This window comes from Oryza glaberrima, chromosome 3 (genome assembly GCF_000147395.1).
Source record: "Oryza glaberrima chromosome 3, OglaRS2, whole genome shotgun sequence".
NCBI classification, from domain to species: domain Eukaryota; kingdom Viridiplantae; phylum Streptophyta; class Magnoliopsida; order Poales; family Poaceae; genus Oryza; species Oryza glaberrima.
Window position 1 is genome coordinate 18,860,833 of NC_068328.1, and position 19,265 is coordinate 18,880,097.

The 19,265-nt window shown below is 46.8% G+C and overlaps 2 long non-coding RNA genes across 2 annotated transcripts; one reads left to right on the top strand and one right to left on the bottom strand.

Moving 5' to 3' along the window:
• The first annotated feature begins 7,156 nt into the window (after window positions 1-7,156).
• On the top strand, window positions 7,157-8,883 carry LOC127765462 (uncharacterized). Its single transcript, XR_008016122.1, has 3 exons — window positions 7,157-8,078; window positions 8,265-8,468; window positions 8,557-8,883. It is a non-coding gene; the product is annotated as an uncharacterized LOC127765462 (long non-coding RNA).
• Window positions 8,884-16,570: 7,687 nt separating this feature from the next.
• On the bottom strand, window positions 16,571-17,668 carry LOC127768641 (uncharacterized). Its single transcript, XR_008016606.1, has 3 exons — window positions 17,568-17,668; window positions 17,234-17,480; window positions 16,571-17,155 (listed from the first exon to the last, which is right to left on the bottom strand). It is a non-coding gene; the product is annotated as an uncharacterized LOC127768641 (long non-coding RNA).
• Window positions 17,669-19,265: the final 1,597 nt, after the last annotated feature.

A 19,265-nucleotide genomic window follows, 5' to 3' on the forward strand; every position in this document is an offset into this window, starting at 1 on the left:
GCCATCGCAGTACCCTTTGGACGAGGAAGTTACTGGCCGGCTCAGCAAGTGGGCGGCGGAGCTATCCCCTTTCGACTTGCATTTTGTTGCCCGCACTGCTGTCAAATCTCAAGTGCTAGCTGACTTCGTGGCCGAATGGACACCGGCATCCGCCCCTGAGCCCGAGCCTGTCGAACAACCCTGGGTGTTGTACTCTGATGACTCGTGGTCGCACAAGGAGGCGGGCATTGTGGCGGTACTCACTTTGCCAGGAAGCGTGCCGATTCGGTATGCCGCAAGGATGCAGTTCGATACAACCAACAGCGCAGCAGAATACGAAGCTATTCTTCTGGGCCTAAAAAAGGCGAAAGCATTGGGGGTTCGGCGCTTGCTCATCCGAACTGACTCCAAGCTGGTGGCAGGTCACGTCGATAAGTCCTTTGAAGCAAAGGAAGAAGGAATGAAGAGGTATTTGGAGGTTGTTCGGTCTATGCGACTTGGGGGCCGAGGTAGGGCGCGAGCGAGCCCGAGGCCAAGGCCGAATCGGCCCGGGGGCCCGAGGTGGAGGGTGACGGCAGCAACCGTACTCCTCTACACGTAGGGCGCCGTCGAGGCCGACCACGCGGGAGGGGGCCCGAGCGCAGCCCCCAGTCTCGTGGGGGATCACGCCCTTTTCTTCCCCGACTCCCGCAAGCATGGAGCCGCTTCTACAGGTGTTCGCCGCCGCCGACTCCACCGTCTGGGAGGGGCTCAACACCCAAGTCCAAGCCCTGGTGGATGAGCGAGCAGCCCTAGAGGTAGAGTGGGCGCAGGTCGCGGCGGACCGCGCGCGGGTGGACAAGGGGCGCCGCACCGTGGACGGCCTGGTGCAGACGGGGCGCAAAATGCATCAAGCCCGACTGGCGGAGATCCAGGTGCGCGAGGAGACGCTGGAATCTATCATGCGAGAGACGGAGCAGGAGCGGCAGGCGGCGCTCATCGCCTCAAGCGTCCTAGACGAGGCGTTGGGCGACATCCGCCTGCAATATGAGGCTTACGCTGGCGAGGAGGGTTGAGGACGCCCGCGAGGTCCTCGGTGAGGCCACGGCCCAAGAGCGGCAGGCGTCGGAGGTCGACGCCTTGCTGCGGGCCCGGGAGGAAGTGCTCGAGGCCGAGCGCAAAGCCTCGGACGAGCGCACCCGCTCTGCACAGGAGTTCAAGGCCACGATTCGGCGACGGATCGATGTCCTCGACCGCAGCCAACGCGAGCAGGAGGGGCGCAGTCAGGCACAGGCACAGCTGGCCCAGCTCCTGGAGGAGCGGGCACACGCACTAGAGCAGCGCAAGGTTACCTTGGCTGCCCATGAAGCCACGGCGGCCGGGGCCGAATCCGCCCTCCGCCTCCGCGAGGAGGGCGCTGCCGTGCGAACCCGTACCACCGCCGCTGCCGAAGCGGCGGTGGCCCGTCGCGCGGAGGAGCTACGGCTCCGGGAGGAGACGTGGCGGGGGCGGGACGCCGCGCTTACAGAGCGCGAGGCGACGGCGCGCCGGCTGGGCGACCAACTCACCAAGCATGAGGAAGCTGTTGCCAGCCGGGAGAACCGCCACCTGGAGAACTCTCGGGCCGAGCGCGCCGCAATGGCGGAGCGGACGTCTGAGCAAGAGGCCCGGGAGAGGGCGAAGGCGTCGCGTGAGCAGCACAGCAGCGCCGACCTTGCGGACCGGCTTGCCGTGGCACAAGATGCTCTCGCCGCCCTGGAGCGCCTGACACAAGACCAGGCCGGGGAGATCGGGGCTCTCCGCCTCGCGAACAATGTGGGGCCTAGTCTCCTTCTTGATGACGTCGAGCGGTTGGAGCACGCGGGGCGCCTGGTGGGCATCTCAAGGCATCGCGACGAGAAGCTACCCTCCTCCAGGTCGGCGCTCATCCTCCGGCTGGATACCCTGGCCGTCGACCTCGAGAAGCTACAGGCCGAGCTTGACAAGGTTGTCATGTCGTCTTCGGCCTCCCTCCCGTGACGCCGGCTTCCCCCCTGGTGGGCTCTCGAGGACTTCCCGCCGGGCACCGAAGAGGCTGCTCGGGCGGCGGTCTGGGATGTGGCGGACGCGATCGTGGCTGGTTTCAAGGGGACAGACACTCGGTTCACCTTCGCGGAGCCTTCTGACGGTGGCAGCGACAGCGATGGCGATGGTGACGACGAAGGCAACGACGTGGATTGGGACGAGTTAGTCAGCGGCGCCAGGCTCGGGAGCCCGGGTGCTCCGTGATCGCATCTCGCTTCTTTTTCCCTTCTTTTGTAGCGGACTTTCGTTGGCCTTCGTGCCGCCCCTGATGGTTGTAAATAAAACTCCTCCCTTGCCCTTCCACATTCTTGCCTTTTCTTTTGAATGCCTGCGGCAAGGAAGAAATCAAGGCAGAAGTATTTAGCTGATTTCCTTACGATTGAAGCGCCGTTTTTACCCTCCTCCCCTTTGCCCCCCCCTCGGGCTCGCTCGGGTACGGAAAAGGATCCGCACTTAGCCCCCGGTAGCTAGTTGGCAAGGGGCAGAGCCATCAACCAGCGAGAGCCGCCTAGCGGGGCTGGCCAGGCCAGGGTACGTCGACCGGGAGTCGGGGATAACCGTGCATAGGTCCGTCTGAGCCCCCGGGGTTCACCGCAGCCCAGGGCATGGCCCGCGTTCAGGCTCCCCTTGGGCGGTTTCCAGGTTACCCGTCGCCGCCTAGGGCCCGGGGCGAGCGCAAACCGTCCCTGAACCAAGACAAGCCAAAGGAAGGGAATGAAATAGGGCGCGCAACAGCTGTGATTAAGTAGAAAGATTTATATTAAGAAGAGAAGTAGATACAACATATTGACAGTGGTAGCCGCCGGCCAAGGCCGCACAGCCCGAGGGGTGTGTGGGGGTTGGCCCGAGCCCCAAAAAGCAAGACACTCGACATCAGTGGTAGAAACGAAGAAGATCCTCGATGTTCTAGGGGTTAGGCAGCTCTGTGCCTGTTGTTATTTAATACGGTCACAGATAAAATCCTCAAGCGCACGGATATACCGATGTAGCACTTCCCCTACGGAGTATTCCAAGGGTATCGAGTCCAAGGGAACGTGTGTGGTCAGATCTTCCTCCGGTTCATCCAAGGACACCAAGCAAAGGATAGGCCAGGATAGAGAGGATTCACTAGTGAGAAACAGTGTCTAGGGAAAGCTTACCTTTAATCCTAACGTAATACTTCAGGCACTGGCAAACTTTAGGCACTGGCAACCCGCTGTTCCCATATATCGCTCTACTATGTAGCCGAACAGGGAGGACTTAAAGTGATCTCGAGGGTTGTCACCACCTCTACACCCACCTCAAACGTACTGTGGGATACGCAACAATTACCTAAACACCACGTCTAAGCAATTAATATATACTTTAGTGTTTATAATTCACCAAAGCAATCACTCCCATATGCTATTTAGGAACTAACCAAGAGATAATTCTCACAAGATAAATCTAAATTACTCAAGAAGAATATTATATTGAATTCAGAGTAATAAACAGAATAAAAGAAATAGGAGAAGATTATCGACAACTCCGAAATTCCTCCGACTCCTTCTACTCTACTCTCTTCATATTCTAGTATACAATATAGTACAATAGAGCCACTTATAATTCAGCTCAAGCCAAGAAGTGTGTGTGAGAGTGAATGAAGTGAGGTCCTTTTATAGGGCAGTTATGATGGTTGTGAGAAGGGGAAATGTCCGAACTGCCCCACAACCGTCATTGGGAGAACATCTGGAACGTCCACGCCAAACCCCAGGATCAACGGCGATCAGGGGGATTCGGCTGAACCAGGGGGTTCGGCCGAACCTGGGCTGGGCCCTCCTGGCCTGGCCTTCGGTCGGTGGACTCCCTGGACCTTCCTCTATCCATTTCTCGGAGTTTTGGGTTGATTCACTGATGTTTTGATGAAGTTCACAACCCCTCCTTGTATGGATACATAATTCTCGTCACTTTAGACTAGATTTCTTCTCAACATCGGGGTTTATCACCTGCATACAAATATACACCAACACTGTAGAATATGTAAGATTAAGCACCTATCACTATGTCGGATATTTTATTATCCGAACTTTATGCAGATGTTGGCTGTATAGAATCGGCATTTAACAGCCGCCAACAAAACTCCCCACACTTAGCCCTTTGCTCGTCCCTGAGTAAAGGTTAGTGTAGAATGAATTTCTTTAAGATATGAATCAAGCATATAAATCATTCACAACCATACCTGTACCTGTGAACTTTGAAGTTCTTTAAGATATGAATCAAGCATATAAATCATTCACAACCGTACTTGTACCTGTGAACTTTATCAGTGGCTATCTTACCATCTTGCGTAATTGATAAATGGAACGATCTCGATTCCAGTCCTTCTTACTTCTCTGCCAGACTCATGGGATTTTTATGAATTTTTATCAAACTAGCTCTTTTCCTCATATTGACTTTCTCTCTTGTCCCTCAAAGATGTATATTTTCTTCGGATCCTTACCAAGGCAAAATGTGCTAGAACTTATCCCTATTCTAAGGCTAATATGTGGAGCTTGGTAGGGATAAATTGTGATGTACCTGCATCATATATATTGCAAAGCCAAAAATATGGACTCAAGAAGATAATCAATCATACTCCTAGATCAAGGGTCTTTATTTGTGGTGGAAAGTGGAAAAGTGAAATATATTGTGGAATGATGGAATAAAGAAATGATTCTCCTTTTTTCCTATACTTTCTCTCCAATTGGTTCTCTTGGCATGATTGTGGAAGGGGCATGGCTATATTTTCTTTGCTCAACATTTTGAGAGCAACCTTTATTTCCTTCTTTTTTTTTTCACAGCCATGCCTTTCCCTCCTTTTCTCATTTTCTTTTTGCTGAGAACTTTTCTAGGAGAAGAAAGCATAGTTCAATGTAGGAGTTTATTTGAATGGATATTTTCTTGGCAAGCCAACTTCCAGTGTAAAAGCTGAGCCTAATTTTATATGTGGAAATGAAAAGTGGAAATGATAATGACCCCTTGATCATGAGAGTATGAAAGATATCTAACACAAGTCACACAAATTTGACAAAGCTCAATATAATGTCAAGCAGTCATATGCATGATAAGGTTTATCATTAATGTACTTGCATATGTCCTTGGTAGGTGTAAGGTAATGTCAATTGGAGGATTGAGCATTTTAAAACAATTTTATTTTTGAAAACAAATTCCCAAGAGTCATAACAAAGTTGCAAGGATTCCTTTCATCTTAATCATCTCACATAAAGCAATCACTTAGATCCATAAGGTTCCCTAATCATGGATGGTTGTTCACAAGCACAAGTTCAGCTGAGAATAATGAATATACAAGATCAATCATATGAAAAATTTCATTAATTTGAAATTTTATCTTTCACTTATGCTTGAACTAGTTATTTTCTGAATTTTTAGCTCTAGTACTATACCATGGTGGAGATATACAGATAAAAGACGTGCTCACCTGTTTACCTATGAAAGTTGAGAGGGTTTGGGGCCAGACTTGGTTCGGCCGAACCTGGTGGTTCGGCCGAACCACTCTGGTGCCCAATCCCTCTGCAAATTGCTGCAGAGTTTGGTGCCTTCCAGGTGTTCAGATATTCAGCAATTTTCAGATTATGTGCACATTAGAAGCTGGGATATCTCCCCCACACTTATTCAAAACCTGAACTTTATTAAGCATGAAACAAAACAAACTTTGGCAAACATTGGGGTTAACACCAATGTGCCACATTATTCATAGCAAGTGCTTACATCATTGGAAAATAAAAACCAAGCACCAACTACTATTTTATTCATGGGAAAGGAAACATCTAATTAGCATAATACTTATTTAACTTTCCCATCTCTATGAATGCACGCTTGATCTTAGCGCACAAATCGCGACTAAGGGAATCAAAATTATTTATAATTTCAGCAAGCTCTACCCATAACTCCACATTGCGATCCCTAAGCTCTATGTTCTTCTTACGGAGTTTTTTCACTTGCGCAGCGAGCTTATGGATCGAGGGCTCCGGCGATTTCACTTCATCCTCTTGGAATTGGCCGGGAGCCCTTACAATTGGAGGGGGCGTCAAGTGACGCTTCACCTTCATAGGTGGAGGGCTACGGGATTCCGCTGCCCCCTCCTTCCCCGATGCCGTCAAAGGCTGGAGCAAAGCTTTGCCATACCTACCGCTGGGAGTTCGCACTCCCTGGATGCGGAAACGCTCCTCCTTTGGAGTGGATGAAGTAGCGGTGGGTGTGGTGTACTTGTGGAGCACCTCATCCCCTGCCTTAGTGAACAGGGTGCCCACATAACGCTCCGCGGGAGGCGGTGCGGCCTTCCCGTCATCTTGGAAAAGGCGTCGTGCCTTTAACAAGCCGAGCTCTCCCGTAGTCGGCCATCGTGCAGGCGAATCCCCCCGAATTTTTGTCCTTGTGACATGGCGAGGGGAGAGGGATCGTGCTGCCGAACGGGGGGCCGAACGGGGCCAAGAAGGGTTCGGCCGAACCAGGGAGCTCGCCGATCGGCTCCAAATTCGCAGGGGAGCTTGGCACTGCTGCAAGGGGTTGAGCCCATACAGCGTTTACCCCTTCCATGGTGTAGTGTTCCACTGGGATCAATTGATTCGCCGGTGTCGGCACTCCGGTGAGGTCGTAAGTGGAATTGGAGGAAGAGCCAATGGATGGAATCAGGGATTTGCTAGCCATTAGTAGGTATGAGTGGAAATTCGAGGAATTGGGTTGAATTGGAGAGGAGAATGTGCAAGGGTGGAGAGAAGGAGGAAGAAGAAGTGTTCTGGTGAGATCCGAACGTTCTACTTCCAAACACGCATCTAAACAAACTAAGAACGAGTGGGGCAGACCAGGTTTCAAAAATGGGAGTGATCGGGTGCCGGCCTTGTTCGGCCGGCCGAACCCTGGTGGATCGGTTGGCCGATCCCTGGTGGATCGATTGCTCTACATTTTTTTCCTGGGCCCACTGAGACCTAAACTAAGCACAAAAATAACAACTATACACGGTTTTAAGCATGCAATAGATGAGATCATCATGGTTCATCTACCCTATAGTTTAACAAATACTTTTACTCATTCATCATGTGACACATCCAACGATCCAAATTCATCTATAGAGTAAGATCCGATGGCTCAGTACCTCACTCTGATCGCGCCTCTCTCTCCCGCATCCCCTCTCCCCTCCTCTCTCTCGCAGTCTCGCGCTGTCGCGCACGGTACACCCGGAAATCCTCACTCATCCCTTCAATAACGCGCTCCTCCCCCACGCCGCATTCATGCCTTCGCCGGTTCGCCCTTGCGTTGCATCCCTCCCCGTTGCCTTGCTGTCCCACTCCCATGCCAGGAACCGCGCCTCACCGTCGAACCCCAGTATTCGTCGTCGCCGCAGATCCGACACGCACGCCAGGAACCGCCTCGGAGCCTCATCGGCTGCCGCACCGACCCCACTCCTCCACTCCTCCGCCACGGTCGACGACTCCCTCGTCGCATGGCCCGCACCCCCCACCGTCGGCTGCACCACCAACGCCGGTCTGCGATGCGCCCACTCCGCGACGACCCCACTCCATTGCCTCGCTCGGCGCCTTCCTCGTCGCACGGCGCGCCCAACCGTCAGCTGCACCGTGAACGCCTGTCCGCTACGCCGCCGGTATCCCCATCTCGGATCCCCACTGCGAACGCCTGTCCTCTCCGGTCGTCGTCAACTACTTCTAGCATCCGCCGCAAACGGCTGCGCCCCTGCCGCACAAGGCTGAGCCCCCGTTCGCCACTGCTCGATTTCTCTCCTCTTCCGCATGGCCCCTCCATCGTCGTCGCATCCCGTCGAGTCGATCCGGCGGCGGCGTAGGTGGAGTGGCAGCTCAGGGAGCGGTCGGCGTGGCGATATGCTGATCCCGTCGATCCGGCGGCGGCGCAGGAAGCGGTCGGCGGAGGGAGCGGTGTCTTGCCAATATCTCAGGTGCCACCTGACTACCCTCAAGCGCCGCCGCCGCCGCCACCACGCCACGGGTGGACAGATACTTCTCCGCCTCGCCAGCGCCACCGTCTACCACGCCTCCGCTGTTCGTCGCATCGGCAGGCACATGGAGGTAGTGGACACTGCTGCTGGTGTTGCCATTATATCTTGTAATCTACCCTCGATTTCCTTTTTTTTTTTTTTGCTTTTTTTCATTTGTGCCTGCCCCAATTCAGTTGGTGTTGTACTGTTAAAGATTGCCTTGAAATGCCATTACATCACAAATTTGAGAAGTGAGGTGACTTGTACTTACATGCAGGAGCTGAAGCCAAATCCTAGCTGCCGCTTCAGTTAGCACCAACGCTACTGTATTTCTTCCAAGATGATCCCGGAGCTCAATGCTAAGGTGAGCGTTAATGTCATTTACCAGATCTCATGTTGGGCTATGCTTGTACTATCTCATGTGGGAGGCAGTTAAGCAAAGAAAGAATGTGTTCAGAAGCTGCTCAATCTGAAAATGGAGGTATGATCGATTTATTCAGCAGTCATTTTTGATGCCCCTGACTTTTTCTCTGATCATGGATTAGTGAATTGCATTATTGGTAATTCAGGAAAGAAATCTTCAAGGAAGACTTGGGAGTGTGGTAGGTTGCAGGTGAAGAACCACATGTTGGCGAATGAGCTTGCACTGTTGAATGTGTATGTTTGTGCATCCACCTGAAAGATGCAAATTCTTGCCTATGATAAGTGGAATGCATTTAGTTGTTTTTTGTCCATTGGATTGACATATATGAACATTCAGCAGTAGTAAGAGATCCTTAAGTTGACCACTTGATGAATATATATGTGAACTGTTAGAATGTTGCATACTAAATAATTACACCAAATTGTTCCCCCTGCTGAAACTAGATGAGCACTATCTGAATGTTGCCTTTTTATATGTGATATTTCTCTAAAACTGAATGTGAATCCTTTATTGCAGAATTATGTCAGTCCCATTTTAATATGATCCAAACTGAAACTCAATTCACCTCAGTTGTAAATTGTGATGAGTTTTATTGTATACACATCCAAATGAAAAAAAATAACTCCCGCTGTTCCAGTTTAGAGGGTGTACAAGTTTTATTGTGATGAGTTTTATTGTCCTGCAATACACGGCACACATTTGGATTAACAACTCTTTTCATATTTATACAATTTGTGTTTCATTTGAGGGATAGTGATGAGGTGATTATATTGGCCTTTATTTATTGTTCATGCAAGCACTGCAGATAAGAGGAAGCTATAATGTAATTATTACTAGCTGAAATGGTAATGTATGCTCAGCTAACACTGTTCAAATTATCCCATCAATTTTAAGTGCATAGAAAGCAATTCAATCCTGATAAACATCATGGATATTCATCTGTTTATTTACATGCGCAGCAGGGACATAAGGATCACTTATGTATCAATCATCAATCTGCTATGTAATAATATAGATTATTTATCATGTCATTCAGTTGCTTAACAAAAATCTATGTATGTACTTATCACCGGAGATATACTAGTGAGTGATCAACAATGTACTTGTTCTCAGAGTAACTTTGGGTTGTTATCTCTAACACAGAATATCACTTTGCTGATAATAACTGCATTCTGTATGCTTGATTTCCTACGTGGCCACCCTGTTGACTTGGTGTTGTATGATATTCTGTTAGCAATAGTTTTTTACTAGCTCAAAAGTCAAGAACGATTGATTATGTAAAACTGAATCGTTTCTAGCATTTTTTTTGTCAGTGCTAAACACGGTGATTAATGTGATCCACAACTTTGGGCACGTTGCAATGTAATATACTCCCTCCGTTTCATATTGTTTGACTTTTTTTTTCTTAATTATGATTCTTAAAGTTTGACTAAGTTTGGAGAAAAATATACTAACATTTTCAATACAATGCGAACATATTATCAAAATATATTCAATATTAAATTTAATGAAACTAATTTGGTGTTGTAAATGTTGCTAATTTTTAACTAAACTTAAATAAGCCTAAAGAATTTTGACTAAGAAAAAAACCAAACGACTTATAATATGACTATAAAAAAACCAAACGACTTATAATATGACTATAAAAAAACCAAACGACTTATAATATGACTATAACTGAAAACTAATCAGCATGGCAATCTTGCTAAAAAAAATTCATAATAGCAACCCTGAAGTAAATTAACTGTATATTTTTTAATCAAATGAATATTTTTTTCTTTTAAACATGGGTTCTACTATATATTGCCGTAGCATTAGCACGGGCAAATTACTAGTAATCGATTAATTCAATGACATCCACTTCTTCATCTAAAGTTTTATTTGGCTCAAGGAAAATCTTTAGGCGTTGATCGTTTACCTTAAATATGTTACCTTAAATATGTTACCTGATTCGTCGCGGAGTGTGATTGCCCCATGTGAAGAGGTGTTGATGACGTCGAACGGTCCTTCCCATTTACTGCACAGTTTCCCGTGGCCAAAAAGCTTAACCCTGGAGTTGAACATCAGTACTTTGTCTTCTGGCTTGAATTTCTTGATTTTGATTCTTTTGTCATGCCATTGCTTCGTCCTTTCTTTGTATATTCTCGTGTTGTGGTAAGCCTTCTCCCTCCATTCTTTAAGTTCAGCGATTTGCATTTTTCTCCATTCTCTTGCTCCTTCAAAATCCATGTTCCAGTTTCTGATGGCCCAGTATGCTCTGTGCTCCAGTTCTATGGGTAGTCGACATGAGTTCCCGTAGACTATCTGATATGGGGACATTCCAATGGGTGTCTTGTACGCTGTCCGGTATGCCCACAGTGCGTCCGGCAATCTATCCTTCCATCCTGTTCCCATTTTGTTGACCGTCTTTTGCAGAATATTCTTGATTTGTTTGTTCGATGTTTCTGCTTGACCACTGGTTTGTGGATGGTAAGGAATGGCCACATTGTGTTTGGCTCCCATCTCTCGTAGGAGATCTCGGAAGGTTTTGTCAATGAAATGAGAATCTCCGTCACTTATGACCATCCTGGGAGTACCAAATCTTGGGAAGATGGTTTCTTTGAACATCTTCTTGTCATGCCTCACATCCGCAGCACTGCACGGCATAGCCTCAACCCACTTGGAGACATAGTCGACTGCCACCAGAATGTAATTGCAGTTGCGAGACTTGGGGAAAGGTCCCATGAAGTCTATTCCCCAAACATCGAATATCTCAACTTGCAAGTTGTATGTGATGGGCATTGCATCGCGAGCAGTGATTCCTCCTTGCCTCTGGCAGCTTGTGCATCTTCTGACGAATTCTTTTGAGTCTTCGTACATTGTTGGCCAGAAGAAGCCACTTTGCCAAATCTTGGCCTGGGTACGGAATGCACCGTAATGGCCACCATAGGGTGAGGCATGGCATCGTTCTATGATCTTAAGTCCTTCTTCAGTTGGCACACATCTTCGTAGTAAGCCATCGGAGCAGACTCGATATAGGTATGGCTCATCCCATATATGACGGCGACTTTCATACTTTAGTTTTCATTGATTTTCCCCTGGTGGTATGTACTTGGATACCATGTAGTTCACTATGTTGGCATACCACGGGTTGGAGTCAAGAACCATCATCAGCATGTCATCTCTTAAGAAATCATTTATCGGTTGTTCCTGCATGTTAGTGATCTGCAGTCTGGACAAATGGTCTGCTACGGAATTTTCTTCTCCCTTTTTATCTTTAATTTCTAAGTCAAATTCTTGGAGCAGGAAAATCAATCTTAAGATACGTGGTTTAGCATCTTTCTTAGTGAGCAGGTATTTCAAAGCAGCATGATCAGTATAAATTATCACCTTGGCTCCTATTAAGTAAGATCTAAACTTATCGATAGCAAAAACAACCGCGAGCAGCTCTTTTTCAGTGGTTGCATAATTCAACTAAGCTCCGGTTAGAGTTTTGCTAGCGTAATAGATTGCATGATGCTTTTTATCTTTGGTTTGGCCCAAGACTGCACCAACAACAAAGTCACTTGCATCACTCATGATCTCTCCGGGCAGAGTCCAAGCAGGAGGTTGAATGATTGAGAATTTCAAAAGATTTTAGCCACACGTCATCGAACTCAAAGGGCGCATCCTTGGCGAGCAGATTGGTCAAAGGTCTGGCAATTGTAGAAAAGTCCTTGATGAACCTTCTATAAAAGCCGGCATGTCCCAAGAAGCTGTGGATTCTTCGATGTTCAAAGGAGGAGGAAGTTGATCTATAACATCGATTTTTGCATGATCAACTTCGATTCCTCGGACACTCGATGCCCAAGAACTATCCCTTCACGGACCATGAAACGACACTTTTCCCAATTAAGCACGAGGTCCTTTTCTTAGCATCGTTGTAAGACTTTGTCTAAATTTTGCAGACAGTGGCCGAAAGTCTTTCCATAAACTGAGAAGTCTTCCATGAAGAATTCCATGATATCTTCGATCATGTTCGAGAAAATAGACATCATACATCTTTGGAAAGATGCAGGAGCGTTGCACAGTCCAAAGGACATCCTACGGTATGCATAGGTGCCATACGGACATGTGAACGTAGTCTTACTCTAGTCCTCTGGATGGATGGGAATTTGATGATACCCGGAATACCCATCGAGAAAACAGAAGAAGGAATGATTTGCCAGCCGTTCCAACATTTTGTCAATGAAGGGTAGCGGGAAATGTTCCTTTTCTGTAGCCTTGTTAAGTTTCCTGTAATCGATACACATCCTCCATCCGGTTACGGTTCATTGCGGAATTAGTTCATTTTGAGCATTTGCAACGACCGTCATTGCTCCCTTCTTTGGCACAACCTGGACTAGGCTAACCCACTCACTGTATGGTACGCGATAGATAATCCCGGCATGCAGGAGTTTCAAGACCTCTTTCTTTACAACCTCTCGCATTGCATTATTGAGCCGTCGTTGAGGTCCTCTAGAGGGAGTACTCTCGGGGTCAATAGGAATACGATGGGTGCAATGTGCGGGGTTAATCCCCCTAAGATCTTGAAGCGAGTAGCCAAGAACAGAACGATGCTTTTCTAACACGGTGAGAAGACGTTGAGTCTCGTCTTCAGAGAGCTTGTCACTGATTATGACAGGGGCCTCTCTGTCATTATGTAGGAAAGCATATCGTAGGCCTGGAGGTAGAGGTTTAAGCTCAATCCGAGGTCGAGGTGGCGGTTCCATGATTGGCAGGTCGAGAGTCTCACCGGGATCTGCTTCTTCCTTGATGAAGTCTGGGACCTCATCTTCCAGAAGGGCCTCGGGAGACTCATGAGGAGGGACTGCGGTAACCTCTTCCGCTGACTCAATTTCTGGAAGAGGATCGGTCAAGGTGATCCTTGCCCGCAAGAATGGAATTGAAAATTCGTTCTCTGCCAGTGCTATTTTGAGGCTACCTAATCGGGGTGTGTTAATGAGAAATTGCTCAATGGGCAGCCCGATTAGGATGTCGAAATCTTGAATTTCAAAGACGTGGAAATCCAAGATCGCCTCCCTGTCTTCAAAGCAGACAGGCACATCTTGCACAATCCCAAATCCTTTGGTAATATTTCCATTCGGATGCTTGAAGAATTTGTTAGTCGGGGTCACTGCCTTGTCGCTTAAATAAGCGAATGCAAAAGACTCAGAGACGAGATTGGCCCCGACAGTTGGACTGTAGAGAATACCGACATCGTTCCCTTACAGATGGCAAGGAATGATTCGGGGAGCGGTATTTATCCGAATTACTTCGAATGAAAGCTCTACCTCCCTTAGCCATTCATTGCTCATTATGGATGTCAACTCCCGGACAGTTTCTCCTAGGAACCCTTGCTCATTATGGATGTCAACTCCCGGACAGTTTCTCCTAGGAACCCGAGTTCCAGAGGACCCGGAGGTGATAAAGGAATGGGTGGTTTCCTCTTGCTAAAATAGTTCAGGGTATTGCTGTAGTCTTCGTTAAAACCGTCCCTGAACATAATTGCAGCACAATCCGAAGTCTGAATTTCTTCATTCTCGACGGATGGCTGCTCAGGAACCTTCTCATCAATCAAGCTAGCAGTAGTGGATGGTTCAGCAAGTGGCTCGATCGTTAGAGGTTCCTCTATCTTGGACATGGATGCCTCCGGCTGGGGTTCCTTGGACTGTGTCATGAAGGAAGTGTTTTCTAGAATGCGATCCAAAATAGTTTTTCCTTCTGACGGCGTTTTATGCATGAATGATCCTCAAGCGGTTATGTCCAGATAGAATGCAGACTTCCTATCCAAACCCGTATGGAAATGTTGGAGAAGCACATACTCGGGTAAGGACAGGGTTGGTCCGGTGTCGGAAGCACTCCGAACCCCTTAGTATATTTGAAGGATGAATAGCTAAACACAATTCTTCCATCAAACATATTAAGACATTCGACGCTCCGAGAGAAAGATATGTGAGACATTGCTGAGCCTTTAGCCTGCCAGTCAACTTCAGCCTGAGATGTGCTCGTCAAACCACTCGAAGATGGCGACCAGATGTGTTACACAATCAGGAGACTTGACAAAAATGGCTAAAGATCCATGACATCTCAAATATAACTCATACTCATGTTTAATATGTCCCTAACAAAAGGAACACACTAAACACTTTCATCCAAGCACATGATATCTCAACATAGGGAGTTCTAAGTTCTAAGTTTTAGTTAGGTTCATACAACGTATAACTTAGATACACATGGCCGATTGGCCGAATAGTTAGGTTCGCGGAAGCATCTTCTACCCAAAAGATCTTTCATGCAACCGACTAGGGTAGACCCTAGTAAGAACCATCCTGGAAGAAAGAAACTTCCCCATCGAAATCATCCTCCTCAGGAGTGATCTCACCTACAACCAAATCTAAACATGCAACAATACAACAATACAAGCAAGAGTCAGTACAAATAAATTGTACTGGCAGGCACCAAGCAAGCCTAGTACTCTACATGTATGGCATATTCAAAGTTAAGCTAAAATGGGATAATTTTAGCATAAAGCAAATTTAGTTTGCAAAGAGCATTCCAAATTTCAGATTTATTTTCAATTAAATTTCAGCAAGCATACACTTAGCAACTGGGAATCAAAATAGATGTTAAACACATATAACATATATAACATAGCTCCTTATTGCCTTCCATGGCAGCAAGGATATAATCCACAAATCACATCATATTTTGAAGTTCAAATTCAGCTTTAGAAGAATAAAACACATGTCTATACTCATGACATATATTCACACGCTGCTCTTGACCGTGAGCACGGCTAATCGATTAGTTTTAACTCTGCAGAGTAAGTACACTTTACTCACATGATGCTAAATAATATTCATGCAAAAGCATGGCACGCGATACATAAGTACCCGATTTATTACTCACAACAAAGCCCTTCCAAGATTCATGATTTAGCCTTACACCAGCACAATACGTGTTACTTCATCCTAAGCCATACTCGATATATGACCTAGAACCGTTAAGTGGCGGGCCCACGCCTTAAACTTAACGCCGTGGTGGCGGACACAACGGGAACCCACAATGTGGCACAATACCGTTGTATTGGACACGCTTAGTCACATAAACTACCACTTCGGGGTAAATAGGAAGCTCCTCTGAATTATACGAACTCATACACACCAGCCTAACAGAATGTAAGGCTAAACCATAAATAATTTACTAAGCTTGGACTATCCCATACTAGCACATGTGGTTGTACTGTATACGAAATGAACTGACGCTGAGTGAAGTCCTTAGGTCGGTTTGGGCACACTCTCCCCCTATCGGCACACAACTAAACACCATATGTGTACCACATGAGGCCCAAACCTAAAATCCACATTTTTCCAACATTTTATTTAACAAATAACACATTTTATTATTTTAATCCAGATCATAAAATAAATCATTTTGTATTTGTACTTGAGCCCAAATGGTAAGTAAACTCATCACTAAGCATGGCTAAGCATTTTTATAGATTTGTGACCTCAAACATCATTCTTAATATGACACAATGGATTGTTCCTAAGGTTTGGAATAATGGTTAAGGTCTTTTGTGGAGTTCAGGTGATAATGCAACTTAAGGAGTTGATCTAACAAATTTTACAAGATTTTAATGGATTAATGTACAATAGACATGCATATTTTGCAATTTTTTTTTCAAAAACCTCCAAATCATAGGTTCAATGTGATCAAAGAGGGGAGGTGGCTTGCCTTGCTCCTCCACTCCTTGCTCAACTACAAAGTAGGTCTCCTCGAGACTCGGCCGCGAATCGTCTAAACATACATATGCAAAAATTAAAATTTAAACATACATAAAAATCCAACATGCTCTAAAATGAATGTTTTTTATGGAGTTGGTGTGCTCTGTGTTAATTTGATTTTTCAGTGAAAGAAAATTCAATCTAACAGTTTACATTCAAAGTTACAGATTTTTAATGTGTTTACATGTTAATTATGGTCCTAAATGCATTTCGGATTATTGAGACATAAATCTTTATGATTCTGTTAAGTTAAACATTTTTATGATGCAGAGCATGAAAATATGATTCCAACAAAATTTAGTTTGCATTTTTTAGAGTCAGGATGAATTTTCTACAAATTTCTAAAGTTCTGTCATTTTTCTGTTGATAAGAAACTAGTTTTGCATTTTCTCAAATTTTCATACATCATTTTCCTTCCTCGGGTCCACCAGACAGTGACTAACGTTTTGCGCAAAAGCCCCTGGGTTCTCGGGAAATAGATCCCGCAGCCCCTAGCACGTGTTCCAGGATTTTATTCAAAATGGGACTTGAGTTCTATGTTATTTACAGATTAGTGCAGGACCCCATATGTAAGTGACTGCTCGAGCTGCTAATACATCCCTGGGAGTCTTTAAATTTCAAAAGCCATGCCCTTGCTCTGGACAGAGCAGAGCAGCAGCACAGCCGCGAGCTTCACAGTATCACCAGCGGCGAACAGCGGCGATTCAGCTCAAGCTCCCAAAACAAAAAGTGTAGAGAACAACCGTTCGAACCTATTGGTGTCTTTCTTGCAAGCCTTGGTACTCTATAGCGGCTGTTAGGGTGTTAGAAGCGACGGCTAAGCTCGGCTTGCACATGCATGTGAGTTTTGAGGCTCGATCTAATCGTGCATGCGTATGTGGCTCGGCGAAGTCTTGGCGACGGTGTACTGGTTCGGCGACGGCGCGGCTGCTACGGTCATCGTCCCCCAGGCTTCTACTGCAAAGAGAGGATGCATGCTTCGGTTTAGATTAGCACAAGGTAGCTCTAAGCGAAAAATATTGTGCCGAAGCTCACCAGAGAAGGGGAAAGAAAGGAATGGCGTCGGCGGCCGGAGTTGGGGAAGAAGAAGAGGATCTCCCACCGTGGTCCACCTCGCGTCGATTCCTTCGGAATTCTTGATCTACAGGTGTTGATGAAGCTCATGACGAAGTGGCTCAGCTCGTCACGAACTGTGGAAGCCGGGCGACGAGCAAAGGCGAAGCAGCGGCGTCCAGAGCGCGACGGTGTTCCGATTTGACGCGGTCGCGTTCCCAGAGATTGGCTGCACCAAATGAGGTGTTCTTGGTGGTGTTAGAGACGGCATTGAGAGGGGATTACAGAGCGCATATTGAACGGAAATGGGGCTCACCGGATTGCGACGGAGTCGAGGACTTCTCTCGCCAGCGCCGGAGATGGCGCCTCCGTTCCCGGCGAATCCGAGGCGGAGTACCTCGGTTCTTCCGCGAAACGAGACAATGGCGAGAGGGAGAGAAAGTTGGTCGGCCGGTCGGGTTAAGTACGGTCGCCGGCGGAGATGGAGAGGAGGAGCTCGCCCTCTCCCGTGCTCGACGCGTGCTCACACGCGTGGCGCGCGAGTTCTAGCAGTGGGCCCGTGTGGAGAGCAATGAGAGGCTGACAAAAGGGTCCCACCATGCAGCCCTGGCCCACATGGCAACGACTAGTGAGAGAGAAGGAGAGGAGATCTAGATTTTGGCAAAGTCTGGAACAGAGGTGGAATTCCAACTTTGGGCTCAGTTAAAATTAGTTCCAGGCAGAGTTAGAGCTAGTGACCAATGGCAAAGTTGTAAAGCAATGTTTGAACTACAGTTTGGATCAAGTCTTACAGCCTAGGAGTCCATCGTCGAGTTTTGGCAGAGTGTCAAAGAGTGCTCCAGAGAACCTGTCAAAATCCTGAGCTTAAGTGTTTAGAGAGTTGTTTGGTTCATCTAATGAGTTGATAAGCTAAATTAAAATCCACATTTAGTTTCTAAGGTCAGAAAGAAGTTACCACAAATTCTTCCTAGATTTTTGAGTTGTTCCAAGAATTTTTCTTTGCTCCATTGGTTTTAGTTAAGTATGAGTATGATCCTATAATGCATATGCATACACCACAAAATGCACAAACAAGCAAGCATAAAAGTTTTAGACAAAAGTTTTATTTATTTTACTTCTTCCACCATTTCCATGTTGTCCATACACCCAAAGTCATGGTATGTGACATCCGGACTGCACTAAATTAGTGAATCTGGACCAAGCTGCACCGACTGATTCGTTTTCGATCTGCATGAAACTGAGAATTTCTACTCGAAGGGCAGTAATACGAGTAACTGGGAAGAAGGCAAGACAGAATCTGTCTCGCAGCTTTTCCTAGCTACCGTTTAAACATCCAACGGTAGAGGTGTACCATTGCTTTGCTCTCTCTTGAAGAGGGAACGGGAACAATTTCCACCGCACAGTTTCTTGTCTCATGCCACGAATCTTAAGGTACGAGCAGACTTGTTCAAAGTCTCGCAGATGATGGTAGGGATTTTCTAGATCAAAGCCAGAAAAAGGAGTTTCCCTAACCATACAAATTAGTTCAGGATGAATTTCATAGCCAATTGTATAAATGGGCTCCGATGAGGGAGGTGGCTCATAGAATTCGCTCCAAGGAGCAGACAACTCAAAAAGAGGTTGCTCCATGGTCGAGAAGAGTTTGACAGGAATACTTCTCTAGGATAGCAGGGGTGAAGGTAGAAAAAAAGTAAAAAGGATACGAGGATGAACTGGGTTTGGAAATGATCAGCAACCGTTCCTCGGCAACGGCGCCACAAATGCTTGTTGATATTTAATACGTCACAGATAAAATCCACAAGCGCATGGATATACCGATGTAGCACTTCCCCTACGGAGTATTCCAAGGGTATCGAATCCAAGGGAACGTGTGTGGTCAGATTTTCCTCCGGTTCATTCAAGGACACCAAGCAAAGGATAGGCCAGGATAGAGAGGATTCACTAGTGAGAAACAGTGTCTAGGGAAAGCTTAACTTTAATCCTAACGCAATACTTCAGGCACTAGCAACCCGTT